General features: G+C 54.5%; 1 protein-coding gene across 1 annotated transcript in view; it reads left to right on the plus strand.

Moving 5' to 3' along the window:
* The window catches only part of PSD2 (pleckstrin and Sec7 domain containing 2), a 50644-nt gene that overhangs the window by 802 nt on the left and 37997 nt on the right, over positions 1-11845 (plus strand). The window lies entirely within an intron of this gene.

Genomic DNA, 11845 nt, shown 5'->3' on the forward strand with positions numbered 1-11845 from the left:
GATGGGGTGACACTGGAGCTTGGTGGCCAGGGACCTGGGGTGTTGGGTGCCAGGCCTGCTGGCCACCACCTTTACCACGGAGCAGCTTTGAAGATTTATTTCTGTTTCCAGTTTCCCAACTTTGACAGCCTGGCTTAGCGGCCAGGCCTCAGCGGCTCTGAGCTCTGCGGCCGGAGCAGGGCTTGCATGGGGGCGTGGCAGGCATCAGGCAAGGCCAGGAGGCACATAATGGCTGTGGCAGCCGCAGGGAGGGAGGGGTCCTAGTAGTCACTGCTAGGGCTGGGGTGGGGCAGGGAGTCCACATGTGGGGACCACCTGCTTAGCTGGCCCCCCTCCTAGGAGGAGGTATTCCAACTCTTGCTCTCCCTGGAGGACCTGGGGACTCCCTGAATCAGAACTGGGGGCATTGTCTCTGCACAGGCCCAGGGGGCCACTGCCTCAGCCCATCCCTTAACCTTAGGGCCATCTTGGGGTGCCCTGGGAGAGAACTGGGGGCACCAGCCACAATGGAAGTGGGTCTGAGAATTCCTGGAAGGCTCAGGATAAGCCAGGCTGAACTTGATGGATGGGTGAATGGGGAGCAGGGAGAGGGCTCAGGGTTTGGCCAGGACAGATGAGCAGCCTGGGTTTGGGGAGAGGCATTTGGACTTTCCTGGGTTCTCCAGCTCCTTCTTCCAGACCCTGGAAACAAAAGCTGCTTAATGGGGGATACTCAGGCAGCTCGTGGGAGAGTGGGGAAGGGGCATTGGGACCATCTCCAAGTCCAACCTCTGGCCCTGGCAGATATAGTCATTTTTTCACTCCTTCCTTGGGAGGTTAGGAACCCTGCCTCCCAGGGATGCTGCAAGTTCTATGACCTGTGGTCTCTGAATCAGCAAAATGGGCCAGCTGCCCTCCCTTACCCACCTTCCCTCTCTTCCATCATACCCACCTTCCCTCTCAAGAGCCCCTTTTCCCCAGCATATGGTAAGAGTCAGTGGCTTTTGAATGAGGCTACTGCAAAGTTTGGTCCTGGTGGAAACATGGCAGGTCCCTAGGTTGTGGCCTGAACCAGAGGATTCCCACACATTGGGATGAGTAGGTGGGTGGTGGCCCAACTAAAGGTAGAAGGTTGACTGGAATGCCCTTTGAAGTCCTCCCCTGCTGGTGCCTTTTGCAGGGGCTGAAACCTCAATGCTTAGGTGACTTGTACCCTGTAATCCCAGGAGTGCCCTGTGCCAGCCTGAGAGGCTTCCCTCCTGCTGCTGGTCTGACAGCTACGGGTGTGCACTCCCCCAGCCGACCTGACCCGCAGTGTTCCCTAACGCAGGGGAGCAAAGTTACCTGGAAAGGGCTTGCTGCTCTTGACAGGACTGAGAGAGGGGTGGGGGGGACATTGCTTCGCCCAGCTTCCAGCATCATGCACTGCCACCGTGCTAAGTACTCTCCTACACAGACCAGCCTTTAGAGGGAGGTATGCCCATTATTTCCATTTTGTGGATACTGAGGCTCAGGGAAAAGTTGCTTGTTCAAAGTCACCTGGTTAGTAAGTGGCAGAATCAGGATTTGCACATGGGCAGAACTGCTTGAAGCTTGGACTTCTGTCCCCAATTTCATTCTCTTCCTCCTTGGAGGTACAAGTTAGGAGGGAGGTGGGACTGAGCACCTTTTCATCTGGAGCAAGAGCGTGAACTTGGGGGAAACTGAGGCACTAAGCTGGGATCTTCTAGAGAGCTGGGATCGAGGCATTCCCGTTCCGGACGTTGGCCTGAAGGAGAACAACACTGCCTCTCGTGACAGACGATGCTCTAGACATTCCTTGCCAGATGGTCTTTTCCAGGAAAATCTGTTTTGAGAGGCATCTTATGTCTGGGGCTCCATATTTAGCCTGGCTCCTCACACGGGAGGATACACTCAGGCTGTCACCCCTTGAGGGGTGTTTGGTAGGGGGGTGGGCCTGGGACAGACCCAGCTCCTTGCTACGGTTCAGGCAGAGGTGGGTTAGGGTCCCTGTTCCTGCCAGTCCTGTCCCGGCTGAGGGCTGCCCTGCTGGTCTCCCTGGGACCTGGCTGTTTCTTGCAGGGCCCTGTCCTCCTAAGTTGGTTTGCTCGTAGGTAAGCCTGACCCTGTTTAGGTGGTGAGCCGCTCCAGGGCTGTGTCTGCTTGGCCCGGGAGGACTCTGGCGTCCAGGTCAGGCCCACAGCCCAGCGTGCTGTCTGCTGCAGTAAGGACTGCCCTCTCCTGACTCCTGCGCCATCAGGGGCCCTGAGCTCCCCTCTTTAGAGTGTCTCCCTCCACTCCCTTCCCTCCCCCCTAACTTTTTGTCTTGTCACATCTGATCGTACAATGAACACCCACCTATATATATACCCTTCACCTAAGACCTAGTTTGCCAATTGTTGACATTTTGCCCACATTTGTTTCTCTCTCTCTGAAACTTCTGAAAGTAAGTTGCCGACATCATAGCACTTCAGCTCTAAATACTTCAACATGAATTTCCTGAGACAAGGGCATTTTTCTATATAACTGTACTGTTGATCATATCCAAGAAATCTAATGATGCCATCTAATCTCATGTAATCCATATTCAAATCTCTCTAGTTGTCCCTGTAATGTTCTTTATAGCTTAAAAAATTTTTTTTTGAGAAAGGATCACACATTGCATTCAGTTATGTCTCTTTAGTCTCCTTTAATCTAGAACAATTCTCTGCTTTTTTTGTTTTTGAAGTCTCTTATGACACTGTCAGTTTTAAAGAGCCCTGGTCAGTGTTCATGGAGAATGCCCCACATTCTGGGTTTGTCTTATTGCTTTCTCATGAGTAGAGTCAGGTTAAATATTTTGGGCAGGAATATCCCATAGGTGATGTCGTGTCCACCCGCAGGCGCATGTCATTAGCCTGTGCTGTAATAGGTGGTGCTAAGTTAGGTCACTTGGCTAAGGAGTCCCTTTGTTTCAATCCTGTTCCTCCCTCTTCCCTACCTCCAGAAGCTTCATCCACCTGGTCACCCGCACTCCAGGTCAGCAAAACTGACTGAACCCCCCCTTCAGAACATACGCCGGAGAAGGGTGATTAAGCAGATGCTAATGGCGCCCTCAAGGAGTTCACAGCCTCAGGGGCGTGGATGGGATGAGCCACAACTCAGGGCCGGTGCTGTCAGTGTGGGGAAGAAGCCCCGAGAAGGCAGTGAGGGGCACAGGGTCGGGGGGGAGGAGAGGGAGTGGGGGGCAAGACAGGAAGAAAGGGGGTGGGGCCTGGACCACAGCTGACCTAGAATGTGGGCTGACAGCTGGCCCTTTCCCCAAGGGCACGGGGAGCTACTGAAGGGTTTTAAAGAGGGGAGCGATGAGGCAGATGTGAGTGCTGGGAAGGGCACTCTGAGGAGGATGGCGTGGACTGGCGGGGCGAACGGGGTGAAAGGGATGCTCAGGAGGCTGTGACATGGTCCCGCACAACACGCTGGTGCACTGGGTTCTAGGCCGCTGCGTACGGCGCACAGAGGGAGTGCACAGGGGAATGGAGTTGGTGTGGTGGCCCTGCTGGGACTGGGGTATGGCAGGTGGCGGGTGGAGAGAAGGGATGGAGTAAGGAGAGATTAGGAGGCAGAATGAAGAGCACTGGTATCTGACTAGTGGTGTCGAGGGCTGCCATGCAATGGCTTGGACAGGATGTGGAGAAGGCTGGTTTGAGTGTGTGAGGTCTGAGGCACTTTCCAGGTCAAAGGAACAGCGTATGGGAAGTTCACTTCCCCAGGTCTTGGTGGGATGAGGGCAGAGGGAAGGCCACACACAACCCACAGCAGGGAGTGGATGGTGAGCTTTCAGGTACCAGCAGCGGAGGGACTTTGAGTGGGGGCAGGGGCCGGCTCAGAGGCAGCTGCCACTATAAAAGTCAGGATAGTCTCTCCCTTGAAGACCCCAACTCCCTTACCTCATTTCACTTCTTCATACTTGCTTGGCAAAACCCCAACCCTGGTTAAATGCAGTGCCTGGTCTGCTCCCTCCACGCAGCTGAATGGGGCTGAGGAAATCCACTGCCCCGGCTGGTCTCACATTTAGTTCAAAACCATGAACTTCGGGTGTGTCCCTAGTGCTGTCCCGCAGTCCCACATGGGTCCTCAGTCCATTCCCTCTCCCCCTACCTGATGACTATTTCACTCTTTCTGTTCTGCCTTCAACCCTAGCCCCTCTTCTGCAATCCCCCCTCAAAGCTGATGACATTGCTTCCTACTTCTTTGAGAAAACAGAAGCAGTTAGAACTTCCTCAGACTCCCAGTGCTACGTTCACCCATCCACTAGCATCTGTACCCACTGCTCTGCCTTCCCCAGTTGCTGCGGATGAAGTGTCCCTGCTCCTGGTTTAGGCCAGCCCTTGATTTGTGCAAATAGATCCTGTCCCCTTGTGCAGTAGAGGGGGAACCTATAATGTGGGCGGTGGAGGGCACACTGTTCCAGCAAATGCCCCCTCCTGCATTATAGGCTCCCCCCCAGTGGATCATTCCATCAGCAGATATCTTTTTTTTTTTGTAATACATTAATTTATTTATTTTATTTTTGGCTGCGTGGGATCTTCCTTGCTGCGCGTGGGCTTTCTCTAGTTGCTGTGATCGGCGGCTACTCTTCGTTGCAGTGCGCGGGCTTCTCATGGTGGTGGCTTCTCTTGTTGTGGAGCATGGGCTCTAGGTGCCCGGGCTTCAGTAGTCGTGGTGCGCGGGCTCAGTAGTTGTGGCTCGCGGGCTCTAGAGTGCAGGCTCAGTAGTTGTGGCTCACGGGCTTAGTGGCTCCAAGGCATGTGGGATCTTCCCGGACTAGGGATCAAACCCGTGTCCCCTGCATTGGCAGGCGGGTTCTTAACCACTGCGCCACCAGGGAAATCGCTTTCAGCAGATATCTTGTTATTGTTTCTCCTGTCTTAAAAGATGGCTCTCTCATTTTCTCCAGCCAGCTACCACTGCATCTCTGTGCTCCTCTTTACAGCAAACCTCCCCAGAAGGGTTGTCCACTGACTGCTCTTCTCAAGGTCACCAATGACCTCCATGTTGCTACACCCAACAGCCACTCTCAGTCCTCATCTGCCTCCTTTGGCACCTTCAATCTCTCCCTCTTCCTTGAAATACATTCCTTGATCTCCAGGACATCCATTGTCCTGTTTTCCTCTGACCTCGTGGTTACTCCTTCTCAGTCTCCTTCTCCCCGACCCGCAGCTCACAATATTGGAGTGCTCAGGACTCAGCCCTTGTATGGCTGTTCTTCCTCATCTGCATTCACTCCTGAGCCGATCTCATCAGTCCTACGGCGTTACGCACCACCTATATGCTGCCAGCTCCCAGATTTATATCCCAAATTTTGACTTCTCTCCTGAGCTCCAAAAGCCCACTCAGCATCTCGACTGCCATGTCTACTGGACACCTCAAACCCAACTTGTCCAAAGCTGAGCTCCTCTCCTCCTGATCTTCTCTCCCAAACTTGCTCCACCCGGTCTTCCCCATCTCAGGAATTGCAACTCCATCCTTCTAGGTGCTCAGGGTCGAAATACTGGCGTCATTCCTGACTCCTCTCTTTCTCTCCTATCCCATGGACAGTCCATGAAGGGGTGAGACTTTTACCGGCCCCCAGATCTCCCATCAGTGGGCTATGGCTGAATGGGAGGGCCAGTTTCAAAGATGGGGACAGACCCTTTCACACCCGCTCACTTTGCATCACACGCTGCTCACCTTCAACCGGGCCCAAGGAGACCACAACCTTTGTCAGACCCTGTGCCGAAGCCCTAAAACAGACAGTAGAGGACAGGGTAAGAGGAGGGAGGGAGGAGAAGAGGAGCCTCAGCAAGGGAGGGGTTACGTGGAGCGATGTAATCAAGAGGTTGGGGAGAGGGTGGGGAGGAAGGTCTCAGGGAAAGAGGCAGAGAGGAAGAGGCAGGGTGGACAGAGAATGTGAGGATCTCGAGAGTATGGGGTAAATGAAAATTAGGCAGGGAGCAGGGAGGATGAAGTTTCTTGGTTCATCTCTCCTGGCTGTTGAACCAGACTGGGGGGAGGCTGCTCAGAGTTTGAGCCCCTGGAGTCTGCCCTTCCCCAGGCTTTTTAGCCAAGGCAGGACCTGCTGGGAGGACTTGCCCTTGGTCAGTTCATTGTAGCTTTCGGGGTTAAGCTTTCAACCTGCAGGCTCATGGCTCAAATGTGGCTCAAGAAGCAGAATGAGTCCCAGGTGCCAGCTGAAGTTCCAGGAAGACAGGCAGCAGCCAGCTTAACCAGAACAGCCTAGTCCTTTGTGGTCCCAGATAACTGAGGGCTCACCCTGCAGGGAAGTTGACTGGGGGTAGAGTCACCAGCTATAAACATGATTTGAGGTTTGACAGCAGACGCTGTGAATTTCATCAGTGTTGAGGGCTCTCCAAACCAGCGTGCAGATGTATGCAAATGCTAAGCAAATGAAGGTGCCAAGTGGCTGTGGGGTGGGGAGTGAAGTAAGCTGGGAGATGTAAAAGAATGACCTTTGCAGAGCTGGGCCCTGGGGCCCCTGAAAGTCCCAGCAGGCTGCGGGGCACATGCAGATAAGATGCAAATGTACACCCAATCCCAGGAACCTCTGCCTGCCCCACCATGAGAAAGGAGGCCTTCCAGACGCCCACAACCCAAGGCCAGGCTGAGAGGAAGAAAGCAGGCTGGTGCTGGGCTCCTGGTTAATCCCAGATTAACATCACCTGAAGGGAATGGGAGTCTTTTAAGGGAGGTCCAGACCCCGGCCCTTGCCCTGCACCTGGTGTGGCTTTTGTGCCTTGAGATGGAAAGCTAGGAGGGAGCCGGGTCTGGGGCAGGAGTGTTAGTGGGGCCAGGACTGTAGGGTCCTCACCTGCCTCAGGAAAGGGTGGGGCACCCTCTCTGGCCCATCCTGCTGGTCCCCACAGGAGCCTTTCTCCTGCCTCCACCCTCAGGCTGGGCTTCTGAAGCCGCTGCCTCAGAACCTGCTCTGACAGGCTGCCTAGGGCAAATGTCTGCTGGGGCCCACTGGGTGTCCTGTGCTGCTCCCCTGTGCATTCCGCCCCCAATGTGGGCAGCCAGCTCCCTCCCCTGCAGACCTGAGAGATGGTTCTGGAAAAGCACCCTTCCCTGAGCACTTGTGCCTGACTCTGAGCTGAGCATCGCAGCCAAGCCATCTCCTTTGTCCTCCCTGCAGCCCTGCGGGGCAGATGCTGTTAGCACCACCACCCCCATTTTGCTGAGGAGGGTGCTGAGGCTCAGAGAGGTAGGCAACTTTCCTGAGGTGACACAGCTTGTGGGATTTGAAGCCAGGTCTTTCTGACTGCACAGTTAGGGCGCTGACCCACTGTCCTGGACTGTCCCATCTGAGGCACTAGGTGGTCCAAGCTGAGAAGACCAAGTAGGTAGAAGGATTAGGGTCACTTTGGGGAATGGAGGCAGGGCAGTTCCCAAGGCTCCTGGGTAGACATCCCTCCGTATTATCCGGGGCATCTCCCTGCCCCGGGCAGGTGGGACATGGAGGAGGTACACGCCCAGGCTGATCTGTGCCTCGGAGTGTGCTCACAGCTCTGGGATGACAGGAAGGTCCTGACCTCCAGACTTGTTGGCTGGCAGAGATTGTGGGGGTGCATGGTGAGCTGTGTGATCCAGGGTCCCCGCTGAGAGGTCTTCCTGTCACCTCCCTGTTGCTCGTGCTGTCAGTGGCTCAGCAGGTTCTTGTGGAGGCCTGGAGTGGGCAGGTCTGGGCCAGCCTGGGCCCCATGAATGGTGTGGGGCACAGCTGGCCAAGGTCTGTTCTGAGCACTTACAACACACCAGCCCTTTTCGCTGATCGTCTAATTTAACTGCCCATGTGGGTACAGTTGTGTGTTTGTGTGTGTGTGAAGATCCCAGCCCATGTGCTGAAATCCGGGTGAGCTAGGGAGTCAACTAGTGTAGTAGAAATTTTGGGAAAGGGCAGTGGAACCAATGGGGGTGTTCAGGGTAGGTTCCCAGGGGGCAGAAAATAGGTCTGAGAATGCAAGGTTTCCAGCTTTTTTTTTTCTTTTCCAAGTAGCGTTCATGGAACTCCGAGTGTACAATGTCAGAGGTGGAAAGTCCTTGGGAATTGTCCAGGTTGGGGTTCATGCCCAGTTCCTATGGATGGGCTATAGGGGTCCATGAGCCTCTCAAAAAATACTCAGAATATTGTGTACCTGTGTGAGTCTGTCTGGAGCAAGATCCAGAGTTCCATCAGATGCTCAAAGAGGTCTAAGGCTTAGAAATGGTTAGGAATCTCTGATGTACACAGGGAATGAGGCCAGAGAAGGGTTTCATTTGCCCAAGCCCCCCTAGCACATTGGAGGCAACACCTGAGTGCCTGGCTCCCAGCCCTGCTGCCTGGGACAGCTGTAGTCTCAGTTTTGCCTGTACACTGACATTCCAGAATGATTTTCTCTGTTCCCTGTCCCCTCTACATACCCTGCCTGGGCTGTAGGCATTCTTGGACATCCCACAGGCTCTTAGATTTTGCCTGTCCTGGGTAGTGCTCAGTGCCACGGGTCCCCTATCCCAGCTCTGCCTCCTGTGCCCCCATTTCTACCAGGTTGACCTGTACTCCCCCATCTCCTCCCAAACCCACACAGCTGCCTGATGCCAGGGTTGTGGCTGTGGTCAGTGTGGGTGCCTGTCTTCCCCACCACCTGCCCTAGCCTGAAGCACTGGGTTGTCCCTCCCCTGCCCCGGCTGCTCCCAGAGCAGAATGGTTTCAACCAATCACCCAGCTGCCCAGTGATGTAGGTCTAGCTGCCCCGGACCTTGCCCCTAGGCCTGTAGGCTCCTCACCACCTCAGGAGCCTACCTCATGAGTAGCTGTCCAGCTCCCTTCATGTGTGTTTACGGGTCTGAATATATGTGGGACGTGTGTGTGTGTGTGCCCACAAATGCCTGTACCGTACGCTTGCTCAGAGACGTGCACGCAGGCGCCTGCACCTGTGCATCTGCCCTCTGTCTTAGAGAACATTTTGGGCCCTCCAGCCCTTTCCTTGGGCTTCCCACAGTCCCTGGCTTGGATCCCAGCATGGAAGGCACTTTACGAGGTTATCCCTGTGACAGTCCCGTGTTGTTCCATGCAGAAGCCAGCCTTGTCACTTTCCACCTTCGTGACCCTGAGCATGGTCCTCAACCTCTCTCAGCCTCTGCTTACGTGGGGATGATGGCAATCTCTAGGTTATCATTCACTAAATATTTAAAAAGTGTCCACTCTTTGCCAGGCACTGTGCTAGGCTCTGGGAGAGACAGCAGTGAACATGACATAGTCCCCACCCTCACTGAACTTACCACCTAGTGAGCGAGATGGGCAGAAAATAAGGAAACAAATAGAAAAGGGTGTTTCAGGTCTGCTAAACGATGCTTAGCAGATATGTTTCTCCGTGAAGGAGTGTAAAAGAGTGCTGTGTAGTCAGAGAGGGCCTCTCTGAGGAGGCAGCACTGGAGTTGAGCCCTGAGTGACAGAAGAGGCAGTCATTTAAAGATCTAGGGAGGGCTTCCCTGGTGGTGCAGTGGTTAAGAATCCGCCTGCCAATGCAGGGGACACAGGAAGATCCCACATGCCGCGGAGCAACTAAGCCCGTGCGCCACAACTACTGAGCCTGCGCTCTAGAGCTTGCGTGCCACAACTACTGAGCCTGCGTGCCACAACTACTGAGCCCGCATGCCACAACTACTGAAGCCCATGCGCCTAGGGCCCGTGCTCCACAACTAGAGAAGCCACTGCAATGAGAAGCCCGCACACCACAACGAAGAGTAGACCCCGCTCGCCGCAACCAGAGAAAGCCTGCGCACAGCAAGGAAGACCCAATGCAGCCAAAAATAAAAATAACTAATAAATAAAATTAAAAAAGATAAATGAATAAAATAAAACCATCATAGTAAAAACTGGTTCAGGCTAGAACCATAGGAAAAAAAAAAGATCTAGGGAAAGAGCATTCTAGGCCAAGGGTACAGCTGGTGCAAAGGCCCTGAGGTGGGAATGAGCTCAGGGAGCAGAAAGAAGGCCAGTGTGGCTGCTGGCGTGGGGGATGGGCTGAGGGTAGTGAACCAGCTCAGGCAGAGCCTTTTTAGGCCATGCTGAGGAGGCCAGATTGGCGATGGGAGCTGATGGAGGGTTGCCAGTGAGGGAGGGGTATGATATAATTTGTGTTTTCACAACTCACTCCAGCTGCCATGGGAGAGTGGGGAGGGAGGATAGGGTTGTTGCAGGAACAGCTGAGACCCAGAAAGTGGCTGGCTTGGCATTCAGCCCTGGCCCAGCCAGGGTTCCATTACCATCATGGACCCCATTTTGGTTGGTGCTGAAAAAGAGGCTGCTATGCCCAAGGTTATCCCAAGGGCAATCACAGGAGCCCCTGCTGAGAGAGGGGCCTGGTTCTGGCTGAGGGAGGATGCAGAGGATCTAGCCATTGCTGGGCTGTCATCTGTAGGCATCTCCTTCTCATGAGTGGGCCCTGTGGCCCAGCTGTACCCCGTCCCCTGCTCTTGCCAGCAGGGCTGGAAGTGGGCAGGGTCACTGCTTTGTGTAGACTCTTCTGGATGAGAATTTGAGCCATGATCTTGAGGGAGGGTCTGGGAAACTGGGGCTTATCCTGTGCTTCCAGCCCATCCAGGTGCAGAGGGAGGCTACTCCTGAGTCTAGAGGTAGCTACTCACTGTGTGATGTGGGGCAAAGCCTTTCCTGGTTCTGTGCCTCAGTCTCCCCGTATGTCAAATGTGGTAGTGGAGAGAGTGGGCCATAGCTGCCTTTCTCCTTGACCTCTGTAGTGAGTTTGTTTTTCCTTGGATCTCAGCCCTCTCATCATTCATGACCCTAAGTTCTGCCACCAGCCCTGGGGAAGGAGAGCAGAGGTGATGCCCCCATTCTGCAGATGGGTTCACAAAGGCCAGAGGGGACAATGATGAGTCCCAGGTCACATGGTGATTCAGAGTGAGGACTTGGGGCATTGTTTCACGCCGCTGCCCTGAAGGGCACCCCTCCCTTGGTCCCAGCAAGAGAGGGGGGTCCTGGCTCAGCTCTTTCTGGGCTCAGCTGGCCTTTAGCCCAGGCAGGGACTCTGGGCCTCTTCCCAGAGTGGAGCTCAATGTGCCCCTTGTCTGTCCACCCCCAGAAGCTGAGGACCCGGCCCCGTGCCTGGTGTTGGCAGAACCTCCATCTTGCTCTCAGCTGCAGGAGGACACGGCAGGGCAGGTAGGGCTAGAGCCAGCCTGAGGCAGCTGCTGGAAGTTGGAGGTGATGTAGGGGCCTCCCAAGAGGTCCTTGATTTGTCCATAACCCTGGCTTTGGGGCTGGTGTAGACTGAGCACCAGGTGAAGCCGCTTATGCTGTCAAATCTCAGGCCTCACTGGGAGCTCAGGCAGAGCCCTGGCCAAAGCGGGGCTAAGCATCCATGTGTGGGTGTGGGAGCTTGAAGAATCCTGGTAGAATTAGGTTGAAACCCTGTGCCACAGATCCAGTGCTCACCCAGGCCTGTGGGTTAGAAAGCAGGCCAGAGGACTAGAACTCAGGCAGCAGGCCCAGAGGCCCCACTGTCCCTCCTCTTTCCTGTCTAAATGCTCCCCTCACCCCCGAGGAGTCTCAGCTGAGGAGATTACTTCCTGTTCTCCTTGCTCTGAGTACACAACCCGAGGGAACGGATTGAAATAGCAACTGCAGCAGCAGGGATTTAGGGCAGACCAGAAAGAATCCCTCACTCAGTGTCGAGCCCCTTGGGGTCTCCAGTGTCCTAGGATCAGGGCCCAGATATTCTAGAGCCTAGCTTTTCAGATTTTTTTTTTTTTTTAGTCTGTGGAAGTTTTGTTTTGTTTTTGTTTTGTTTTTTAGAGTAAAATCTTATGCTCATACAGTCTTCAAAAC

The sequence above is a fragment of the Neophocaena asiaeorientalis genome, unplaced genomic scaffold, assembly GCF_003031525.2.
Source record: "Neophocaena asiaeorientalis asiaeorientalis breed wild unplaced genomic scaffold, Neophocaena_asiaeorientalis_V1.1 scaffold204, whole genome shotgun sequence".
NCBI lineage: Eukaryota > Metazoa > Chordata > Mammalia > Artiodactyla > Phocoenidae > Neophocaena > Neophocaena asiaeorientalis.